This window comes from Pseudorasbora parva, chromosome 10 (assembly GCF_024679245.1).
Source record: "Pseudorasbora parva isolate DD20220531a chromosome 10, ASM2467924v1, whole genome shotgun sequence".
NCBI classification, from domain to species: Eukaryota; Metazoa; Chordata; class Actinopteri; order Cypriniformes; family Gobionidae; genus Pseudorasbora; species Pseudorasbora parva.
This window is the reverse complement of record NC_090181.1, coordinates 36,238,496-36,257,815: the sequence shown is the minus strand read 5'-3', so window position 1 is coordinate 36,257,815 and position 19,320 is coordinate 36,238,496. Positions and strand designations below refer to the sequence as shown.

The following is a 19,320-nucleotide window of genomic DNA, read 5'->3' as shown; positions in this document are numbered from 1 at the left end:
CACCACAGGAGTCTCTCGGACCCCGTCTCAGCGGGTGGGGAATTTCCTGCAGGGAAAACCATACTGCTATCCCACAAGACCCAAACAGTGGACTATTGGATAACGCTGGGAAAGCGTGCCCTTGGAGGCCACTGCGGAAGCCACACTCCCTCGAAGGAGATAAAAATAGATGGCCTAGATGGGCGGGTGACAGTCACCGCACTGAGACACAGAGCAGGCTCTGCCAAGGGAAAGACACTGGCTCGCTATAGGGAGCCGTACCGTGGAGAATACACATATGGGACCACCGTGGGGGTCACTACATATGGAACCCAGCCTAACACAAGTTCCACACTGCATACGAGTGTTAGACCTGGCATCAGACGCTCCGCCACGTCTGACTGCCGAGGGTTGCGGAGGACTCGACAGGGTTCGCCATATTGGGAAACTCGACTGGAACATATAAGCGCACATATCCGTTCCATGGGGAAGGGAGTGGCGCAGCAAGCCGACACTAGAACGGGCACTTCGGTGCCACCGACTTCGGTGCCACCGACACGGAGTGAGTACACAGGAAGATACCGGTTCTACACGTAGGCTATAAAATCTAGCGAACGTGTTGGGTGTCGCCCAGCCCGCAGCTCTACAAATATCTGTCAGCGAGGCACCACGAGCCAGCGCCCAGGAAGAGGCTACACCCCTGGTGGAGTGGGCCCTAATCCCGAGCGGGCAGGTCACGTCTTGGGACTCATACACCCTATCATACACACTATCCAGTGGGCCATCCTCTGCTTGGAGACAGCCTTTCCCTTCTGCTGTCTTCCGTAACAGACGAAGAGCTGCTCTGAGGTCTTAAAGCTTTGGGTTCTGTCCACATATGTCCAAAGAGCTCGGACAGGACAGAGAAAAGCCAGGGCTGGGTCTGCCTCCTCCGAAGGCAGCACTTGCAGGCTCACCACCTGGTCCCGGAAGGGAGTGGTAGGAACCTTGGGCATGTATCTGGGCAGGGGTCTCAGGACAACGTGAGAGTAGTCTGGCCCAAATTCCAGGCCAGATTCGTCGACCGAAAATGCCTGCAGGTCCCCTACCCTCTTGATAGAGGCCAATGCAACCAGGAGTACTGTCTTCAGAGACAGAATTTTTAACTCCACTGACTGCAAAGGCTCAAAGGGAGGTCTCTGAAGTGTACCAGAGATAGGTCCCAAGAGGGTATAGAAGGGGGGCGAGGCAGATTTAATCTCCTCGCGCCCCTCAGGAACCTGATGATCAGGTCATGCTTCCCCAAAGACTTACCTTCTACTAGTTTGTGATGTGCAGCGATAGCGGCCACATACACCTTGAGGGTGGAGGGAGACAGCCTTCTCTCCAACCCATCTTGTAGGAAGGAAAGCATGGCCCTGACTGAACATCTTTGGGGGTCTTCTCGAAGAGGTGGATGAACAGATTCCACTTCAACGCATAGAGGTGCCTCGTAGAGGGAGCTCTAGCGGAAGCGACGGTGTCTGCCACAGCCTGTGGCAGGCCACCTAGAACCTCCGCGTCCCATTCCGGGACCACGGGTGCCAGAGGGTGCCCCGTCTCTGAGTCAGGAGGTCCTTCCTCAGAGGAATGGGCCAAGGAGGTGCTGTCGCAAAGAGCACTAGTTCCCGGAACCACGTCAACGGGACCTGCTCCTCGTCCTCCCTGACCATGCACAGTGTCTGTGCAAGAAGGCTCACTGGGGAAAACGCATGTTAGTGTAGGCCCCGGGGCCAGCTGTGTGCCAGCACCTCTGTGCCGAGGGTCCCCTCAGTCAGGGAGTAAAACCACTGGCAATGGGCCGTGTCCGGGGCGGCAAACAGGTCTACCTGTGCGGTCCCGAAATGATCCCAAATCAGCTGGACCACCTGGGGATGGAGTCTCCACTCTCCCGGAAGCACTGGCTGCCGTGAGGGCTCGTCGGCCGCACGCTTGAGCCGGCCCGGAATGTGAGTGGCACAAAGTGACCTCAGATACTTAAGGCTCCATAACAGGAGGTGGCGGGCGAGTTGAGACATGCGACGGGAGCGTAGACCACCCTGTCTGTTGATGTACGCTACAACTGCCGTGCTGTCCGTACGGACCATAACGTGCTTGCCCTAGAGCGGCATCCTGATGCAGCTCAGGGTGAGATGAACTGCTGACAACTCTAGGCAGATGATGTGCCATTGCAGTTGAGGCCCTGTCTGCAGACCTGCAACCGCAAGCCCGTTGTACGTGGCACCCCAGCCGATGGATGAGGCATCCGTGGAGACAATCGGATGCATGGAACCCTTTTCTAGGGGCACCCCCGCCCGTAGAACCACAGGGTCCGACCATGGGCTGAAGGTTTAGCGCCATCTCGGTGTAACTAAAACACGGAGGGATCCGCTGTGCCACGCCCATCTCGGGACTCGGCCGTGTAGCCAGCGTTGAAGCGATCTGATATGAAGCACCCTGAGCCTGCCGCTCTGGGTGCCATATGCCCCAGGAGCCTCTGAAATTGTTTCAGTGGGACCGCCGTTCTGCATTTGAATGAATTCAAGCAGTTCAACACCGACTGGACGCGCTCCATACCGGGAAAAGGAAACTTCTGCGTCGGGCAGGGTTTGCTCTTCTCCCAGTTGACCCCCACTGGCTGAGGTGTTCGAGCACCAAAAGCCCGAAGGGTGGGACCTCGTACTAATATGCTCGTTCGCCGAACACAAAGCATGGAAACGGTCTGTGTTGCGGAAGAACCAAGACATGAAATTACGCGTCCTTCAGGTCGATCGCTGCAGGCCAATCTCGGGGACGGATGCGTCAGAGCCTGAGACGGGACCAGTTCAAGAACCGCAGATCCAAGATCGGCCATAACCCGCCGCTTTTCTTGGGTACAATGAAGTACAGGCTGAAAAAGCTGGTCTTCATATCAGCTGGAGGGACCGGCTCGGTCGCGTCCTTCGCCAGTAGGACTGCATTCCCTGCCTAAAGCACTGGGGCGAACTTCCTCAACACTGAGGTGAAGAGAGCGCCCCTGGGCTTGGGGGGACACCGGGCGAACTGAATCGCACACCTGAGTCTGATGGTGCGGAAGAATACGCGGGACGGGCTGGGGAGCGCTAGCCAGGCTTCCAGTGACTGTCCCGGCGGGACCGACGGCACCACATGTACCCGCAGCAGGGCAGCGTGGCGGCTTGCAGGGACCCGACCCGGACGGCGCGAGGACGGCCCGTGGTGGGGTCTGCGTGCGCATGGCAACACCTACCTGCTTCCGCTGAGGGGGCGCGGAACAGGGGGGAGGCCACGTGGGGGTGTCCCGAGCACACCCTGCTGGCGATTGAAGAGGCGCCTGACGGCGGCAAGGCATGGAAGCGTCACACACCGCCAGCCGCGCTCCCTAGGAACCCAGAGATTTTGGAAACTGCTCTTTCTGTGAAGTTTTGGGTACCACTGGTCGTGGCCAGTGGCAGGACAGATGTTATAGTCACAGGAAAGCTCCCCGGCCCTCCTCCGGGGGGAGGAAGTGGTGCTGCTGCCACTTCCTGTTGAGCAGGATCCTCCATCTCTGGGTGGCCCGTCTCAGGGTCTCTTACGACGGCGCTTGCCACCTGGCTTGGCAGCGGCCTGAGCGGGCTGGACGACCTTCCCGCGGCCGGCTCCACCTCTACGCCCAGGTGGAGGCTGCTGCTGGGCAGCGGGAGCGGGGTTGGCGGCGGGCGGACACCCTTGGCGAGGAGCAGGCGGAGGTGCTGCCGCCGGCAGCGGGGTGGAGGCAACAGCGGACCGCTGGGGCAGGATGTGCCGGATGGCCTCCGTCTGCTTCTGGGCAGCTGAGAACTGCTGGGCAAAGCTCTCGACCGCGTCGCCGAACAACCCAGCCGAAGTCAGATGCTTCATCAACACCGTTCGGCGCCGAAGTGAATGATGGTGCGTGGTGATCACTTCCGCTTTATACCCGCGCAGTGTGGCGGGGTGCGATATGCAAAGCACGCACGCCAATGTTCATTGGCCCGTTTTCTAAATCTCGAAGCTGATAGGGGCTCCCAGAATGATCCCCATTCGTCGGTCTAGTTCTGACGTACGTCGAACATGACCGACTGAAAGGGAACTACTATTCAGCATTGTCTTCTTTTACGGGTCTGTTGTCAATCCGTGTTCGCGACTTCGCAGTGACGCTGCTGGCATAAGGCGCTGCTGACATGTTATCTTGTGCGCCCGTGTATTCGGGTTCAAATAAATATGGCTGAGCAAAAAATGCAAGTCTTCCTCTGTGTCAAAATCCTTAGACATGTGTGCAAAGGTTGTTTTGTTTACAGCTTGCATCTCCCTCAGACTATAAAAAAAAGCTTGGGCGCATCAGATAACAGGTCAGCAGCGCCACTGTGAAGTTGCGAATGTAGATTGAAAACAGACCCGGAAGAGAATGTATAGTTGTAGAAAGTCGCAGTTTTTGTGCATGTAAAGCCACCCCCTTTCTCTGCCCCCTAATACACCCCTCAGAGCAGAAAAATGCATCAGTTTAGAGTCCAATAATGGTTAATAACAGTTAATAACATGTAAAACATTATGACATTTAGGTTCTTTTCAGGGATCTGAGTGCGGTTTGCGTGATTTTTGTCCCACATGTGAACACTCCAAACAATCTCAGACCCTTTTAAAGTAAACCAAGCTGAGACCATCTTGGGAGGTGGTCTGGGCATGGTCTCATCTTATTGTATGGTTCGCTAAAAACACGCAATCTGAACACAAACCGCTCTGGGCTTACTTGATTTTTCTGTTTGCGAATTCTAATATAGATTGGTCATCAGATGCCTCCATACAAATCGCCTGTTCATTATGGCTGCTTCTTCTGACAAATCTCTACAAATTATTCGTTCACAACATACAATTGTTTATTACAATTTCAACCGCTTCCGAACTGAGACTAAGTGTACTAAACGGAATCTTTAGCGTCTTATTGAATTTATTTTAAAGTGTCAAAAACACAAGTTTCACATAAACAGGTGGTTTTGTCATAAGTGAATGTAAACATCTGCATTACTAGCCTAATATATGTCATACAGTGAAGAATATGCAGTTTAATTTTTTGCATGCATAAAATTTACAAATTTATCACAATCCTACTAAAGTGGACCAAAAAAAAGGATCTGAGTCCTCTTTCAGGCACAGAGAACTGGGTCCTTTTTCGCTTGGTTCACCTCTTGGACCACTTAAAGGAGTCTGGGTTTGGTTCTTTTAAAGAAGACCTAACACTCTTAGAAATTATACTTATTTTGTTTTAACGTGTTGTTTAGGTCATAGTAGTTCATTTAGTTATTTATTTGCTCTTAGCTCTTTCAAGTCTAATTGTTTCAAATCACACACACAAAAGTGGCATCCCAGATAGCAAAAAATATCCGCAGGGCTTCTTTTTGCTGCCGGCCCTAAGCTGTCGGCTATAGGTGCATCCCGCTGGCGGTGATTAAATGTTTGCCGCCAAAAACTCCCATTTCTTGCGAGATGACACTTCATTCTCTCTGGCGGTTGCCTCAGCCTAATGGACCAAGGCCGGCTGGTGGCAAGCCGCTTTGAAATACAAGGATTTTTACTCTCAAAATCTACCAGCCATGTTGGCTATGTTTGGCATGTTGGGAGTTAGAGTGGAACTGACAGCATTTTAAATTTTCACATTTGAAGAGATTATACAATCATAATAGCCTTTATGTAAATTATATTGTTTATTTATTATTTATTTATTTTTTATTTGCTCCGAAAACCTTTAGGGTTTATAACAGAATTTTGACTCTTGATTCCATGATTAGGTTTAGAAATGAGATTTACATTTGTATTTTATTTGCATGTTGAGTGTGTTTAAACAGGGTGGGTCAATTTGATCCATAGCAGATGTTTTTTTCTTCTTTTTTTTTTTAGCATAATAGGAGGATTAAGAAACTTTTAAAGTTAATTTGAGGATATTGAACTTTTTTAAAATTGTATTATTGCTCTTTTTCTATTTCTTTTTGGACTTACTTTAAAATATGCATGGCAAAAATTTAAACAGTACTCTTAACTTAAAACTTCATGACAGTTTTCAAAACCCATATTTTTCTGAAAAAAATATTATTAATTATTTAATTATTTAGGAAAAATTCTAAATTCTTAAGACAAGAATAACTCAAAAGAAGCCCTCATATATTACCTTTTATAAAGCTGATTTTTACGATATACTTTGAAATCCTGTCAAGCATGAGGTCGCAAAACAAAAAGCTTAAAAAAATAATAGGAACCTCAAAGTGTCACAGACACGCCAGGCTCCCACGCTACCCACTCACAGCGCACACCCTCTCCTGAGTTCTGATCACGCATACTTGCTACTCATCATCACCCCAATCACCACCAGCACAAAAGACACACACACACTCTCAGTCACTGTCGGGTCTCATCTAGAGAAGGTACTAATGCTCTCTGTTTTACCTCAGGACTCCCATGAAGTTATCTATTGATCGCCAACGTCTTTTGTCAAGTCTCACTGTGTTTTTAGTAGTGATGGCGAAATGAAGCTTTCTGAACCAGTGAAGCTTTCAGCACAGTTATATCGGAAAAAGGTTCATTACTCGAAGCTTTTCAAGTCAGAGCTCAACAAGGACTTCTGCTGATGAAAGTGAGGGAAAGCGCTGTGTCGCAAAATGTTTTGCAACCGACGTATTATCTAGAAGCAAAAAATGAATTAATGGATTGATTAATAAATTAATGAATTAATCAATATATTATATATGACATTATATGACACAATCTGTTTCATTGCATACTCCTAGTAACATAAACTAATAAAAATATAATTTTGTATTGTGAATGTGAAATTTTTTCCTGTTTGTAAACAAATAAAACTCAAGAATAAAGGAAGTATGCTAAATAAATGCATGCACACAAGGAAAAACACACACACACAATTTCACATGATTATAGAAGGATAGGCCTATACTTGTCTCTAATGTATGAAGTCATAGGCTAGTGCGGATTAAATAAATAAATAAATAAATAAATAAATAAATAAATAAATAAATAAATATAGGCGGCAGAACAAAAGCCAAATAAATGATCAACCTTATTGGGCGAAATCAAATGAAAGTGTTCCCACATTTCAGAACACCCTCTCTTTGCAGCAGGTTCCATAACAAACTCGAGCAATACAAAAAACCTGCTCAATGCAACGCAATACACCTCAACAACCCACAAGGGCACGCCCTGTGTCGTGTATTTTTAAACCTTTCTGAATCAGTCACGTGGGTGTTTGTGAAACGAAGCTTCGGACGTCATTGGCCACGTGGTTTTGATAGAACGAATCAAGCATTGATACAAAGCTTCACAGAAAATAGTTTCATTTTTTTGACACACGCTTCGGAGCTTTGGTGTCACTGTTAACATCACTAGTTTCTAGTCCAGTGTGTGTGTGTCCAGCAAACTCTCTAGCGTACTCTCCATTGATTCTCTCCAGCGAACTCTCCAGCGATTATCATTCCCTCACGAAGACATCCCTCTCACCTGCTCACCTGCACTTCACCCCATTATACTCTCTGGTGCTCAATAAACTCTGAATGTGACTGCCTTAATATTATAAAGAATTTTCTATCTTGGAATTTTTATTGTTATTACTTATTTCATATACATGTTCATTTTATATTATATTTGTTGTTATTATCAATCTTTGTTCTACATATTCGCATCTGTACCATAATGCTTTATTATTGTTATTTTTCTATCATATTTTTTGTATTGTACTTTTCTATAATTGCACTAAATACAAATAAAATAAAAACAAACTGAGAAGTATCTTCACCGGTCTATAGAGGGCAGTACCTAAAAAAAGACAAACCGAAAGTGACCATGTGTGAGTTCACACGAAGCAGATTTACCAACATAGTTCACACCGCACAGTGTTAGCTAACACATGCTGTTTTGCCTTTCTTACACACTTCAAGCATGTTCTACATGTTAAAATGTATCTAGCTACTGTAGGTAAGTTAGACAAAGATTTACATCTAGAAAGACTACGTCTAACTTTTGGTGTTTTCTTACAAAAGAAAACACCAAAACTTTGTTCAGTTTAGCGATGAGGAGGATCTGCCATTTGCACAGGTTCAGAAAGTGTGGCTCAGCGAGGGGATGTGCTATTGGCCCCCATTTAACCTCCGCAAAAAAGAAAAGGACAACAATCTAGCCATCCGCTGCTCGCCTCCACACAGCACCTGGGAGAAACATAATTTTCAAGTTCATGAAGGGAGCAGGTAAATGGGTCTGATTTGTGCATTTGTTTTTCCTGCATTTAATCTGTTTCATTTCTTTGTCTGTTTATGGTGGATAACTGACTCTTTCATTCATTATTCCCTGCTCTAGAATCTTGGAAAGAGGCAATGATCATTTGGTGCGCTTCCAAACAGGTTTCATCATTGAAACGATGGACGATGACAAGAAGGGAAAGAGAATATCAAATTCCAAGTACAGGCCCAAGGCTTCTTCTGATGAAGTTGAAGAGGAGTCTAATCTTCCAGATATGTGATACATTTGAAATCAATTACATTTAATGTGTATATTTGTCACAGACACGCCAGGCTCCCATGTCACCGAATCACAGTGCACGCTCTCACCTGAGTATTAACCACACACACCTGGCAGTTCATCACCACCACAATCACCAGGAGCACAAAAGGCACACACATCCACGCAGTCACTGTCCGGTCTCATTAAGAGAAAGGTACTAACCTCTTCTGCTTACCTTAAGGACTCCCTTGATGTTACCTACTCGCCTCCAACGTCTATTACTCAGTCTCCAGCGATATCCCGCGTCCAGCGTGTGTGTGTTCCGTGTTCTCCAGCGTTCCTCTCCAGCGATCCCTCCGACGATTCCCCAGTGCACCCTGAGCAAGAATAAGACCGAACTATCACCAGTCCACCTGCACCCCGTCTAGTTTCACTCTTACTGGTTGTTCAATAAACCTGCATACTCACCATCTTGTGTCTGTAGACTCTGTACCCGTAAAAGAAAACCGGACCACAACCGTGAGCACCAGTATGAGGCACCCGGATCCCTTTCAAGAATGGGTGGAAGCTGTTTGCCGCGCTTTACCATCCAGATCACCATCACCTCCGCCGGCGAACACTTCCGCATTCACCAGCACCTCTTCCTCATCACCCCTGTTTGCTAGTCCCATGGCCAAGCCAGCACCCTTCTCTGGATCAGCGGAGGATTCCAATGGATTCCTCTTGCAGTGCTCGCTGGTCCTGGAGATGCAACCGCACCTATATCCAACCGATCGTTCCTGTGGGGCGTTCATCGTATCACAACTGAACGGCAAAGCCTTGCGGTGGGCCGAAACCCTGAATGCCCAAGATAATTCCATCGTGCAATCACTATCCAGTTTCACCACTCATTTCAAGGAAGTCTTTGGAAAGCCCACATGGGATGCTTCAGTGGGTGAGCAATTATATAATTTAAAGCAAAATAATATGTCTGTAAATGAGTATGCCTTGCAGATTCGGACCTTGGCAGCCGTCAGCGGATGGAACGAGCAATTCCTTCTGACTACCTATCGGCAAGGATTCGCTGCGTACGAGGATTCCATCGGGCTAGAACGCTTCATCCAGCTATCCATCCGCTTCGCCAGTCGTATGCAGGCGTGTCTCGAAGAACACCAATCTCTGAGCCTGCCATCTCTCCGTCGACCAGAATCCGTCAGCCCTCCAGAAAAAGTATCCGAACCCATGCAACTAGAAAACACCAGACTAAGCCCAGCGGAACGGAGAAGATGGTTGGCCAATGGGCTATGTTTGTATTGTGGAGCTTCGGATCACTACATAGCCAAGTGCCTTACACGTCCTCCTCGTCCTTTGGTGAGTGTGATCTATCCTGCTACTTAGAAGAGTCGACCATTGACACTGTTGTGAACCTCATTACCGCTGATGTTTCCTTGCCAGTCTCCGCTCTCCTTGACTCCAGTTCCGTTGGGAACTTCATCTCAGGCGCCCTCTGCCGTCAGCTCCACCTCACAACGACTCGCACTCCGATCGTCTTTCAAGTTGAATCCATAACAGGCAAGCCGTCAAGCCGGCGGCAGGTCAGTCTCCTTACCAGCCCCCTTCAGATCCAAACTGGTATTCTTCATGTGGAAAACATACACCTACTGGTTCTGGAGGACTCCACCGCTGATCCTAGGGCGTCCATTGTTAGAGCAGCACAACCCTGTCATCTCCTGGAAGTCCGGTGAGGTCCTCAAGTGAGGAGAGAGCTGTTTGTCTGCACTGCCTGTTCCTTCCACGTCTCGTTCCAGGAGTATTCCCTTCTGTGCAACATATATTGAGAGTCCCATCGAGCAGCGATCTGTCAATATTCCACCCTGCCATGCCAACTTCAGTGACGTTTTTGTCCTCACGGCTTCCAAGCTGCCTCCCCATCGGCCATGGGACTGTGCCATTGATCTGCTTCCGGGTGAGCCAGTGCCCAGGGGAAAAATCTATCCCCTCTCCCTGCCGGAGGAGAAGACCATGAAAGAATACATCCAGGAGGCACTCGATCAGGGCTATATTCGACCATCCACGTTCCCTGCTGCATCCAGCTTCTTCTTCGTGGCCAAGAAGGACGGAGGCTTGCAGCCCTGCATCGACTACCGGGCCCTCAATAAGATCACAGTTAAATTCCGATATCCCCTTCCTCTTGTCCCAATTGCACTCGAACATCTCCGTGGTGCCACCGTCTTCACCAAGTTGGACCTCAAGTTGCACATATAACCTCATCCGGATAAGTGAGGAGGACGAGTGGAAGACCGCTTTTGTGACCCCCTACTGGCCACTATGAATATTTGGTGATGCCCTATGACCTAGCGAACGCCCCCTCCCTCCGTATTCCAGGACTTCATCCACGAAGTTCTCCGGGAGTTTCTCCACAAGTCAGTCCTGGTATACATCGATGACATCCTGATCTACTCCCGGAGCCTGGCCGACCATCACTGTCACGTTGCCGAGGTCCTGCAACGCCTGAGGGAGTTCCAGTTGTATCTCAAGGCAGAGAAAGGCTCCTTCCACCAGCCCTCAGTGCAGTTCCTTGGATATTACATCAACAGCAGTGGCATCCGGATGGACGAGGGGAAGGTGGACGCCATCAGGACCTGGCCAACCCCTTCCACCATCAAAGAACTCCAGGGCTTCCTAGGTTTTGCAAATTTCTACTGAAGATTCATCCAGAATTACAGTGTCATTTCCAGTCCCCTCACTCATCTCCTGCGCAGTAAGCCCAAGTCTCTGTCCTGGAATCCAGTGGCCACGAAGGCCTTCAAAGACCTAAAGGAAGCCTTCCCCGCCGTTCCCCTCCTAGTCCATCCCGATCCCGCCAAACCCTTCATCGTGGAAGTTGACGCATCCACCACCGGAGTTGGAGCGGTGTTGTCTCAACAGCAGGGGACGCCCAGCAAACTCCATCCATATGCCTTCTTCTCCCGGAAGTTCAGCCCGGCGGAGGTCAACTATGACATCGGGAACAGGGAGCTACTTGCCATCAAGCTTACCCTGGAAGAGTGGAGGCATTGGCTGGAGGGATCCCAACATCTATTCCTGGACTTACTGATCACAAGAACCTTGAGTATTTGAGAGATGCCAAGCGACTCAATCCCCGCCAAGCTCGTTGGGCCCTCTTCTTCACCAGGTTCAACTTTTCCATCTTCTATTGACCCGGTTCAAAGAATGTGAAGGCGGATGCCCTCTCGCACCTTTTCCCCTCCGAGGAACAGCCTGAGCAGTCTGAACCCATTCTGCCAGACAAGATCTTCATGAGTCCCATCACCTGGTCCGAGGAAACCCTGCCCCTTCTCCAATGCCTCCGCCAATACCCCGCCGGGCTGCCCACCAGGACTCCAGTACATCCCACGAACACGGCACACATGTAGAAGATTTTTATTATTGAATTTAATGTAAAATAAACTGTATATAAGACACCATTAGATATCAGATCAGGTTATCTGCATCAGGTTGTGTTTGCCCTGTATTGCCCTGTGAACGTGCTTCAAAATGACATGTAGAAGATGCATGATCGACAGAAAAAGATCTTGGAATGTGGTGACATGTGAGCCAGGAAACCAACTGGAAAACTAGCTGAAGGTTGTTACCATTTTGGGAAAGCAGCTATGTATAAATGCTAGGTAAACAAAAGAACTGGAGTGGTCTCTTGCAGGAGAGAATCGGCTTTGTTAATGTGAATAAAGTCTTTCTGAAATCAAATGATCTTTGGGAAATGATTTTTGCAAAAAGAATGAGAAACGCACGCGCCTTTAAAAAGTGGGATTAAGTTTAAATTAAATAACTTAAATTTTCTGTAACGTTACCTCATACAAAACTATATCACCAGAGAGGACTGCGACTGCAGCACATCGTCACTCGGACTACTATTGGTACCGCTTTTGACATTTTCACAATAAAGAAATGATTGTGATTACACTTTTGTTAGTTATGTTTTTCTTTATATATTTTCATTTTTTTTTAATGGTTATGTGTAGGTTTAGAGGTTTGAGTGAGATTAGTGGCTCAAAATATAATTGTAATGCTATATTGCCCATTAACCCATTAAGTTGTATTGTCATTTTTAGTCTCTGTAAAATTGTTATGTTTGTGTTTAGGGAAGTAACATGTAACTTATCTATAAAATGGTTAAAGGAAAATTTTAAATTTTTATATGATATAAAATATATTTTATGTTTTTTGAGGTAAAAACACCTTTGTTTAAATGTTGCCAATACGTTCATGTTGTACCTTTCACTATTTATCCAAATAGACAAAAAATATGTTTTGTGTCTGTAGAAGCTGCTTATTAACTTATATAAATTATTACCATAATTGAGGATAAAATTTTCACTTTAGAATAGAGGGTCAAATTGCCTTTATTAGTACTGTATTAATGGTAGTTAGGCTTAATTATTGACTTATTCTGGTCAATAAACTTAAATATCATTCAATAAGTGCTATAATTAATGAGGATAAAACTTTCACTTTAGAATAGAGGGTCAAATTTCATTTATTAGTACTGTATTAATGGTAGTTAGGCTTAATTATTTAACTATTAACTATTTGGTAATTCTTCATTAATTATGAATGGGTTTCTTATGTTTTCACTTTAGAATACTGTTCCAGGTTCTAAGTAATTCCTTGAGAACTATTTGGTAATTCTTCATTAATTATGAATGGGTTTCTTATGTTTTCACTTTAGAATACTGTTCCAGGTTCTAAGTAATTCCTTGAGAACTATTTGGTAATTCTTCATTAATTATGAATGGGTTTCTTATGTTTTCACTTTAGAATACTGTTCCAGGTTCTAAGTAATTCCTTAATAACTATTTGGTAATTCTTCATTAATTATGAATGGGTTCCTTATGTTTTCACTTTAGCATACTGTTCCAACTCCTTGAGAACTATTCGGTAATTCTTTTTTAATGACTCATAGGTTCCCTGTATTCTCATTTTCCCCTCAGTCATTGCCTTAAATACAGAAATCATTTGGTATCACATAAACATAAAATGCCTGAGCTATGTTGGCAAGGCACTTAGATTGGGGATGGGGTTCCGTCCTGAACTTCTGGTTGCAGACAATACTTACATAAAAAAAAAAAAAAATCATCAACATCCTCATTGATGTAGTATTAATATTGTACCGCAAGAGCACATCAAGTTTACAAGCAACGAATCTCTGCTTACAAGTGGAATCTCAATCCATTCTCTCGCACAAAACTGGACTCACAGAAATTGCGTGTGCGCTCACATTTTGTGCACTCTGCATGTGCAGTGCACTCATGAATCTCTGTGTACTCTTTCACTAGAATTGTTTTCTCTGATTTAATGCTGCAAGAACTGCAACATTATAGCGTGGGGACACACACAGACAGAAACATTATTCGGCACATTTGCGAGTGAATGAATGAATATTTACATAAAGTACACATAACAGTAGTACATTTATCTAACAACATTAGTACTAAAGAAGAAGAAAGGGCCTCGATGTGATACTGTGCATCACTGTTAATTAGTAGTTACTTAATAGTTATTCCTTGTGAAGCTGAATTAGTAGTTACTTAATAGTAGTTCTTAAGGAGGCATGAGTGAATTGAATAGTTAATGATTAACTAATTAATACTTAACACAATTAAAAAATGCTATTACATATTGATTAGTTAACACGCATTCCTTAGTAGTTAATATTAGTGCCTTGAGTGTTAATGAAAAATTATTCATTAGTACTGCAGTAACTCTTTATTAGTTATGCATTAAGTAAGAAACAGTATTCTAAAGTGTTACTGAATTTTTGTGTAATCTATCTTGTTGAAGAAGTGTATCTGTGTATTGTCTGACTGTGTCTGCAGGTAAAAATAGTGACCTCCTCCCTGGTCACTTGAGAACAGCGAATGAGAGAATGAGCCCTAAATGTGAGGTATTAAAAATAAATAAAGGAAATTAGAATATTGTTTTAAATATTAGTTCTGCAGAATACTGTAATATATATATAAATAATAAAATATATTTATATTTATTTGATAAATGTGATGATTTATTTTAATAGATGAATAAATGATAAGATTGCACGTGCTTAAAGTATTATATATTATATATGAAGACGTCTAAAAATGTCTATCTCTTTATCCTTGGGGGACAGTATGAGAAAGTAGCTAGTCCAATGCAGAGATTTATGCTTGTGTTAAAATAACTTGTGCATTGAGCTGAGTGAGAGCGAGATTGGGTGACCAAGTTTAAAGACAAGTTTCAACATTTATAGATCATTTGCAACAATCATAGGACCTTAGTGAATGGGACTTGTTGATTCAAATAAAAAAAAAAAAAAAATAAAGAATTCCTGTTTGTTGAGAAAAGTTTTATTTACCATTACCAGATTATTTTTACCCCAGCATGTGAATATAGAATAATGAAAAAGTAGTTAGTTGTATTACACTCAGTATCAGTAAGATAGATTATTGTCTTTCTTTTCTTTTCTGCTACTGCAACGAAGAATTTGCTTTTCTAAAAATAGAATGAAGGAACTGCTGTAGTCAATCAGTGACAGTTAACTAGTGAAGAAGATGGTTAGAGAATGGAATTTGGAAAAAGAGCTGAGTGCTCAGATACAATTGGAATTAGAAGATATATAAGTTCAATTTGATTCATGCAGATTTCTGAGTGTTCAAATTTCAGATGGCTTCAATGACAGTACCTTGACCAATGAAAGCAACAAGTGGGGAAAGGTGAAGACTTCTCCCCTCCTGAAAGGAGATGACACTTTCCAAAAGGTCAGCATGGAGAAAGTCTGATTTATTGCAGGGAAAGGTGAAACTTTCACTTGAGGTTTTCCTGAGAACAGAGACAATATCCTGAGATGCAAAACTCTGACAAGATCAGTCAAAAGCTAAAATGGAGAAGAGGCTGAGAAACGACAGAGCCTAAGTTCCACTCAACAACACCAGGACTTCGCAACAGGCCTTTGAGTGACATCCGGCTGATGACACATGCAGAGCAACAGCCAAGCAGCTTCAAAAGACTGATGATCTATACAGAAGGACTGACATCAAATTCCTGATGGGCGGCACAGGTGCGGCATCTACAATGATCAAACTAGAGTCTGCTTCAAATTTAATTCACTGGTCTCATAGCAGTTCTTTGTATTCTCTGCTAAACTAACCTTCTCTGCAGTATAGGCATCAGTCCATATGCCTATGTCTGAAGGGAAAAAAAAGAGAAAAGAAAACAGACAAATTATGTGGTTCCGCAGCGGCCCCCCCATTTGGGCACACTTTCCCAGTGTTATCCAATAGTCACTGAGCGGGTCATGCAGAACAGCAGTGATGGACTTCTCTGTGTGAGCCCTGTCTCATCAGGTAAGAGAGTTCAGGAGGCTGGAGAGACAGGGCACTGGAAGGGGGCACAGGCCATGGCGCTTTGGTATGGATTCCTATTTGTCGGTACGCCGACGTGGCGTCGAGAGTGACCGACTGAATGGGAACGTCTCGGTTACGTATGTAACCCTCGTTCCCTGAAGGAGGGAACGGAGACGCCACGTGAACGGAAACGCCACATTGGGGTGCCAATTCACCTACTCGGCTCCTCAGCAAAAGACTAATTTGATGCAAGCACCTGTGCCCCATTTTTACCCCCGCTGCGTGGCATGAGCTGCTGGTGCAATCATTGCATGCCAATGTGCATTGGCTCGTTTAGTTACACTCGAAGTAGATTGGCTCTCGCTAGTGAGATTCCTATTCGTCGGTACTCCAACGTGGCGTCTCCATTCCCTCCTTCAGGGTTACATACGTAACCGAGACGTTTGGTGCTCTGTGGCGCGGCAGGGTTTTGAACAAATTCCTGAGTCTCCGAATGCCGAATGCCGCCGCCGGTGTGTGTACACTCATTGAAAATAATGTGCTTTGAAGACGTGGCACGGCTCTGAGCTTCGTGCGACCCTCTTCTCTGCATTTAACTTAAAATACAGATAGGCTACAAAATAAACTATGTTGTTGAAATATTGTAAAGTGGTCATATGAACTAGGCTACGAGAATGACCATTTAAAAACAATATGCAAAATCAAAATCTTAAATCTCCGTAATGGATTGAGAAAAGTGCGTGCAAACTATTGGAAGCATGGATGAGTAATTAGTTGGGTCACAAAAATAATAAAATTATAGTTTTTAAGTTTAAAAAAATTATGTAAAGAAACATACTGTAGGCCAATGTTTCTCAAGCAGTCAATTTCGGATCAATTTATAGGGGGTCGCAATACTTTCTATGCATTCTCCTATTTTCGAATTTCATATGTTGAAACAATATTGCCGTAACTTTCTAAAGCTAATTCTAAACTGTCCAATCACAATACCGTATCACTGCCGCGAACTCTCTTTACGCAAGCGTTTTACCCCGTTGCTTGGTAACGAAAGCGTGCTCGAGATGCCAGAATTCCTTCTGGATTCAAACCAGACACGAATATCCAGTTTTTTTCCCTCAAGTGTGCAACCAAGCAGTGAGTCATTAGTTGGGTTAGAAAAATAATGAAATTATAGTTTTTTCAAGTAGAAAATAATATTTATGTAAAGAGATGCATTAAAAAAAGTGCTTAAAAGTCTACAACTATTCTTAAGTGGAAGGAAGCTTTTTCCCTCACGTGCAACAATAAAGCACCGATCGAGTCCGTTGGGTTAGAGGCTAAAATAAACTTACGTGCAACCGTAACCTATAAAGAAATTAGGAATAAACATTTTACATTTTTCAAACTGACTCAATTGTGGTTACCGACCGTAATTCTGACCCAAATTTCTTTGTCGCCTTTCTGGCTGTTGTTGGTAATTTTTTTTTCAAATGTAAAAAAAAAAAAAAAAAAAAATCTATGATATTTGTCCACTGGAACGATCGCTTTAAATTTAAAACAGCTAAATTTAAGTGGAAGGAAGCTTTTTCCCTCACGTGCAACAATAAAGCACCGATCGAGTCCGTTGGGTTAGAGTCTAAAATAAACTTACGTGCAACCGTAACCTATAAAGAAATTAGGAATTTTAGAAAATTAGTCGCCTTTCTGGCTGTTGTTGGTAAAAAAAAATTCAAATGTAAAAAAAAAAAAAAAAAAATCTATGATATTTGTCCACTGGAACGATCGCTTTAAATTTAAAACAGCTTATTTAAAGCAATTATTTTTCAAACAAATGGAATTAGAAATACAGGCCTGCCCCTAATAAAAGCCTGCTTCAAATAAAAGCCGGTTCCCATTTGCAGTTCAGGTAAATTAAGGCCCCGGTCTTTATTTGAGGAATTACGGTATGTTTTGTGTCGGTTGAAGCTGCTTTTTAACTTATATAACACATTACTGCCATAATTGAGGATACAACTTTCACTTTAGAATAGAGGGTCAAATTGCCGTTATTAGTACTGTATTAATGGTAGTTGGGCTTAATTATTGACTTATTCTGGTCAATAAACTTAAATATCACTCAATAAGTGCCATAATTAATAAGGATAAAACTTTCACTTTAGAATAGGGGGTCAAATTGCCTTTATTAGTACTGTTTTAATGGTAGTTAGGCTTAATTATTGGCTTATTGTGGCGAGTAAACTCGAATATCACTCAATAAGTGCCATAATTGATATGGATAAAACTTTCACTTTAGAATAGGGGGTCAAATTTGCTTTATTACACTATTTTAGCCATTTATAATGGCAAAATCAGCAGTAATTAAACATAACTACTAGCTTACTGTTCAGTTAACTTAACAGCATGGCACACAAATTAGGCTTATTAAGGTGTAAATAATGGCTAATATGCCCTTTCGATTATGTTAAGTTAATCATTAATTACTATTGTGTCCATGCTTAAGTAGTGCATAATTGTGAACAAGCAAATCATTAATAACTAGTTTAACTAATGCATAATTTTAACCCTTAAACTTTAAAATTAATAATTAATTACTAGTGTGTTCATGCTTAACTAATGCTTAATTGTGAGCAAGTTAATCATTAATAAATGTTTAACTAGTGCATTATTCTGGACCCTTAAAATAAAATTTTACCAAATAGATTGTTATTTTTCCTGATAGTACCCCTTTATTCCCCGAATATTACATATTGTTCCCTTATACCTACAAGTACTTACTGTATAGTTACACTATAATTACCAAAATTTATGCTGTAAATTCACTGCAAATTATGCAGTACTTTCCTGGCCGTAATCTAAACCGTTACCCTTTAAACCATCAATGGAGGATCCAAACATAGAATGTTCAGATGCTTATTTCCAAGAGGAAGAGTCAAAGCTTGATAAAGCTGTTAAACCTCCAATGTCTTCTGTAGACCAGCAATCTACCCAGCTTCAAGGGTTACAAAATCTAAGAGAGAAAGAAAAGAAAGAATTCTCCATGCGTATTGCTCAACAAGAAGAACGCCTGCGTGCAGAGTTTAAATTACAACTTCAGCATGCAGAATTTAAAATGGATGTAAGCTGAATGGACTGAAAAGCTTACTGAAACTCAAAGATGCTGAGATGGAGGAAAAATGTTTAAAGGCTGAGTTAACGACATAAAAAAAAAACCTTTTCAACTCCTGTCTCAGGTAACCCATCCCTCAACTTTCGTTCCCCGCGCTCAGGAATGAACGAGAATTCTTTATGCCAGCTACTAGAGCCGTCAAGGCAACAATATCAGTCGCACATTAATTCCATGCATCTACCACCTTTTGACATCATCAAGTTTGATGGAGAACCTTTAAAGTATTGGCAGTTCATTAGTTTGTTCACCTCTGTGATTGATAAAGAGACAGTGCCAGATCAAGATAAACTTAATCAACTGCATCAGTACACTGTTGGCCAAGCAAGAGATGCCATCTCACAT

At 43.7% G+C, this 19,320-nt stretch overlaps 1 protein-coding gene across 3 annotated transcripts in view; it reads right to left on the bottom strand.

Annotated features, from left to right (window-relative positions):
• zmp:0000001267 (b(0,+)-type amino acid transporter 1) overlaps positions 1-19,320 on the bottom strand; it is a 168,448-nt gene that overhangs the window by 32,724 nt on the left and 116,404 nt on the right. The window lies entirely within an intron of this gene.